Source organism: Crocuta crocuta, unplaced genomic scaffold (assembly GCF_008692635.1).
Source record: "Crocuta crocuta isolate KB4526 unplaced genomic scaffold, BGI_CrCroc_1.0 scaffold6, whole genome shotgun sequence".
NCBI lineage: Eukaryota > Metazoa > Chordata > Mammalia > Carnivora > Hyaenidae > Crocuta > Crocuta crocuta.
Window position 1 is genome coordinate 1065803 of NW_027531917.1, and position 6000 is coordinate 1071802.

General features: G+C 36.0%; 1 protein-coding gene across 13 annotated transcripts in view; it reads right to left on the reverse strand.

Moving 5' to 3' along the window:
• The window catches only part of ZPLD1 (zona pellucida like domain containing 1), a 335829-nt gene that overhangs the window by 48638 nt on the left and 281191 nt on the right, over positions 1-6000 (reverse strand). The window lies entirely within an intron of this gene.

Below are 6000 nucleotides of genomic sequence, written 5' to 3' on the forward strand. Positions count from 1 at the left end.
CTACTTCCCAAAATCAGTGGTTTACGTATCATTTTTCCCCCAGAAACACATGACTAAAGCAAAAGGGAGAACAGAAAAATACTATATGTAGGCTGACATCATGAATCCAATGACTCTTCATTGGTTGGTAAGTAGGACCAATACATATAAGTGAACACCTTGAATTCTCAGATGAAAGTAATGGAAAGTGATTTTTTTAAGTTGTCATTGTGTGTTGAACAAATAAACATAAATTGACTTTGATAATTAAACTCCAATCAGTCTGGTGTTTAATACTTTACCCCCTTGCTGCCCTTTTTTTTGATCAGATAAAGTGAAACCATCTTCCAAAAGCACCCAACTAATTCTCAGAGCATAGTTTGTGCATTGAAAAAAAAAATCTTTTGGGTTCGTGGTTTTGGTCTGTGTGTGAAAAGCAAAAAGAAAATAAAATTGTAAATGGTTTACTCAAATAATTTAGTGCATTTTAAAAGCTTGGGGTTTGGGGGATGGTGGTATTTTAGCTGCCCTTAAAGATCTTCTTCCCTTAGATGATTAATCAAGTCTTTAGCAAAAGGAAGGAAATACATCTTGCTTTTGAACTATCATTTTAGTATAACAAGTTTATGGTGAACAAAGTCACTTTTGTAAGGATGTGGGAAAGGAAGGCATGAGTGTACTCTTAAAAATAGACTGAAAAAATATTAATTTATCAGGAGCTTCCTTCCTTCAGCCTTATAACATGTTACTCCATCATGAACCTCATGACTTTTGGGGGAATAGCCACACGTCTAGTCACTTCTGATTTCCCTAGGACTTTCAGTAAACGAAAAGTTCACACAAATCTCTGATCCAGACCCTGGGCTTTCTTGGCCACATCTATACTGCCATCATCTAGCTCCTCAAGACCTTCAAATAACAAGAAAGCCTTGCTCTCTTGGAGTTTTTGGAACAGTGATAGGGAAGAGAGCAGCTTGTTTCTGAGCATCACTCCCCACCACACATACACCTTGTATATGCTCTGCCACACCCTTCTCATGATGGGCCCCACTGATACCCGTGAGGCACTGGAGACTCTGGACTCACACTGTTGTCTTCCAAGATAGAAATGCCTTCCATGCCTAGGGATTCACAGAGTTGGGAATTTTCATTGATGAATTATTTTTATTCTGAAACACTTTCTAACTTTTATATTCTTTCACAAGAAAAAAAGAACACTTACTGAGTGGACACTATGCACAAAGAAGGCACTGTGTGCCAGGTCACTTGCCTATTATCTCTCATTCATGTTGGATGAGACTGGAATTATTATTCCATATACATAGAAAGACAAATAAGTCTCAGGGAGGTTAAATAGCATGGAAAGCAACTGGGGAAACCAGAATTCAACAAGCATTTCTGCTAACATTTTCTGCACACACTATCTAAATATCATCTGCTATTAAAAACATTGGGTGTTATTTTGGTTGCTATTTATGATCAGTTACTTTTCTTTAAAGTCATGAAGCCATAGCTCTTTAATAGATCTTTTCATCTGAAAATGGATAAACAAATTCTATGTAGTGAATGCAACCTGCATAAAACATGTATTTTTGTAGTATGGGGATTAAGAGGGAGAAAATAATTTCTTTTTAAAAAATGGAGAAAAAGCCCTAGCTGTTAAAACTTTGAGAATTATTATTATAAACTAAACTGGACACATCTATGTTTACCAAAAATAGGTCAGAAACTTGTGCTTTTTGAAGCAGCCTACCAACAATGGTGGCAAAGTCTTAGCTTTACAAAGTAGATCAGATTTGAGGTTGTCCAAAAATGCCATGCTTCTCTCCCTTACACTTTGTGCAGGACCCACAGAAGTGTCATGAAGATTAAAACCCTTGGTACATATATTTTGATGAAAGGAATACAGAAGTAGAAGACATCTTATATAAACAGAATATACACTGATTTTGATACTGGCAGTTATAGATTCAATCCTCCCTCAGTCATTGTCTAGATTTCTCATCAGAAACGCAAGACTATAAAGATGACTATAAAGTGTAAGCTCTATAAAGTGTAAGCACATAAAGAACATAGCATAGTCGGGACATAAAGAAGCTTCAGGGTTGCCATGTATTGATGTGCAAGTTGTCCCCTGCACAAGTACATCCAGTAAGAGGGATAGTAACAGGGCCTGTGCTCCCTTGGCTAAGACACATGCTCTGGAACTAGATTGCTCAGCACAAAGGTGTCCCATGGGCTAATATCATCTCTGATTAGTTGAATCACATTATTATAATATCCTTTGTACTGATCAGTGTGTTAATATTAAGGACCATTAAGCAGGAGATTTTTAAAGGACACCCACATCTCTTGTGTAGGCAATACCCACATTTTGATCCCTGTAACAGTGACAGAGATTATGGCATTTTCAAAACTTTGTATTTATATTCCACCTGGAAGTTAAAACAAAATAATGAACTATTAACTTGTGTATTTCCTACCCTCAAACCTATCTCATCATTTCCCCTGTACATGGAAACTATGAACATCAGTGCACAGAGGCAAGCTTCAAAATGCTATCTTGCAATAGCTCCTAAAGTTCTTTTCTGAAATGGCATTGCCTGGGATTTGGACTATTTTTTAACTTATTTTTTTTAACATTTATTCATTTTTGAAAGACAGAGACAGAGTGTGAGTGGGGGAGGCTCAGAGAGAGAGAGAGGAAGACACAGAACTTGAATCAGGCTCCAGTCTCTGAGCTGTCAGCACAGAGCCCGACGCCGGGCTCAAACTCATGAGCTGTGAGATCATGACCTGAGCCAAAATCGGACACTTAACTGATTGAGCCACCCAGGTGCCCCTGAACTATTTTGAGACTCTTTACAATAATTAAAGCACAAAGTCCTGTTTGCTCAGTCTCCCTAGCTCCTAGACGAGTATAATTCTAGACATCTGTATCCAGTCCTGGTCTGGCTAAAAAAGTTCAGTTGAGCTTCATGTCACATAGTAGAACCTAACTTTCATCGTCTACTCTGGTGTGATGTGCAGTGGTTGCTGTCTCATTGTGGCTTCAGCAAACTGCTTGAGCAAAGGCATCTCCCATCTTCTCCACCATAACTAAGTGAAGCAACCAGCACCCGAGTGACTTTGGTGCTAACTGTGGTGTATAAGACTGCCTAACATGGCCAATATTACAAAACATTAATAGCAAGTTCTTAGATAAGAAAAACCTTGATGATTAGTGAGCACAAGGTTTATGCATGTGTTTCTTAGCTTTGTATCTTTATGAATTTAAATTGATGGAGAGAGAGGAGAGAGAAGACAACTATATGCACAACATTGAATTTTAAGGAATTCAGATGTGTTAATTTTAAAAAGAAACACTTGCATCTCTTAAAGTAGTACTAATAGGCTACATGTTTCATATTTAGCAATACAAAGGAAATCAAGGGCTAAGTGATTTTCTGTTAAATATGTCACTATTTCTCATGTTAAATTTTCTTTTTAAAATGACCACTTCTTCTAAAATATAAATTCAGATGTAAGATTGAGCATGAGTCAGAAAAATGTAATTTCATTTCAATTTTCACTTAATTTTGTATAAATTGATACAGTTCTGTCATAAACACTGTTTTCTAATTTTGCATATCCAATTATCTTTTTTTGACCTTTCTTTTATTGAGATCTGCTATGTCCCAGGCATTGGACTTTGCTTAATATTCAACTACTAACATAGATTTATTTTTTTACCCATGTCCCAAATGTGGGAACTGAAGCCTAAAGTTTTTTATTAACTTGATCAGGGTCACAGATCTAGTAAATGACAGAGTAGAATTCAAAACCAACTTGACCTTTGGAATTATTACACTACTCTGTTTGACTTAATTGGAGTTTGTCAAATAAATACAATTAATATGCTGATAATGTTCAGAAAGTAAATTATATTAATAATGTATACTTAACATATGCCTCAAACTGAATCTATGATTGAGGCAAAATATTTTTAATATCTACATAATTGTCATGACTATTTCACTTAGGCAATGAGTGCATAAAGAATATTATTCTTTTCACAGATTGTCTTAATGATAGTACTAGTGACTTTTAAGGACATACAGTGTACTAGATTGGGTTTTTTAAAGTACTTTATACAATTATCTAACTATGAGATAGGTAATTTATTCATCTTATGCTGAGGATGAGAAATGTGAAATAATTTGCCCAAGGTTAAACAGATAACCAGTGTTAAAATCAAGATTCAATGCACAATAACTCCAGAAACCACCCTCAACTATCATGTGGCATTTCCTTCTAGAAAGTAATCCTACACTACCCAAATGAGAAAATGGCAATTACTTAGTAAATTTGATCAAAATATATTTACCCATACATTCATTTATTAAACACTATTGAATGCTTACATATACCTGGTACTATCCATGGGGAAGAGGGAGAGCTAAAAATTTTTGTCTTCCTAGAACTTACATTTAGTAATGGAAATCAGAAGAAAACAAAATCTATAGGTAAAATACAGAGTATATTTGTGATAAGCACTATAGAGAAAGATAAAGCAAAAAGAATGATAGGAAACTCTGGGGTAGCAGGATGAGAGTATTGAAATTTTAAATGGGGTGGTCAGGGATATATAATCAATACACATAAATTTAAAAAACTACTTTAGTTATGAAATGCCAAATCTACTTGTTTTTAATTTGTACTTCGCCCTTTTTTTACACTATTTAGGCATTTCAAAAAAAAACGGACTTTCGGTGCATAAATTATTCTCTGGGAAAAACTTGGACATTTTCAGCAGCTACATTAACCTTTTCAAATGAATAAAGGTGGCCCTTAGTGCCTGAGAAAAGTAATTTATTAAAAAGCACCCCTGTGACCTGAGAAAAAGTGAACATGTTCAAAGTGCTTTTATCTACTCTCAAGAAGTAACTTTTGTAGAAACAAATGGGTTCAATGATTTATCACTTTCATATTTCCTTAATTTTACTGCCTTCATATAGACCACCTGTATGAGACTGTTTTAGTTGGGAAGAAAAATAAAAATTCAAACCAAACATCTCTTCAACTGTTTAATCATCATGCTAAAATTTATGCATTTTATCACTAAACTAAAGCTGATCGTTTTATCATACAGATTTACAATAATACAAAATGGGCCTTTGGCATCAATGATTGCCCTAATTCTCTCGTTGTCAGCCCTCTTCTGAATTTATTGGCCACTGGCTCTGCACAGGCTTGCTGACTTCTACAGGGGGCATAACCTCATTCCTGGCGCTTCTGTGTCACCCACCCAAGCCTGCCCCTCAGAAAAGATCCGAAAGAGTTCATTATATTTAAATGACTGGAAATAGCTTAGAGTTCCCAGGAAAGGGGAGGAAAAGAAATACATGTATTTTAACAGAGATCAAAGTTTAAGTTAAAGGAATAAAGCCCTGGCAAGCAACCCCCAAGACCCAGGTGAGAGCTGGGGCAAAAAGGCACTGAATTTGGACAGGCAGGCAACTATCCTGCTGAATGAAGTCTCAAAATGTTACAGTCTTGCCTCTAAAAAAGGACATATTAAGTCCACTCTCCACAATCATTAGTTTTATTATTTTTTAAAGTTTATTTATTTCTTTTGAAAGAGAGAGTACACGTGCACGAGTCGGGGAGGGGCAGAGAGAGAGAGAGAGGCAGAGAGAGAATCCCAAGCAGGTTCCATCCTGTCAATGCAGAGCCTGACCTGGGGCTCAAACTCACAAAACATGAGATCATGACCTGAGCAGAAATCAAGAGTCAGATGCTTAACCAACTGAGCCACCCAGTTGCCCCCACAACCCTCAGTTTTAAACTGCTGGAAACCATGTGTGTTTAATGAAGAAAGGTGTTTTCTATTGGGGTGTCTAGACCAAAACTTGGTACTCTTTACTTCCATGTTCCACTTGGAGATTAAAGGCAAAATATATATTAAAAGGAAAATGAAAATATAAAGCTTGCATCAGAAATATCCATTATTATATATGTAGATATATATATATATATATA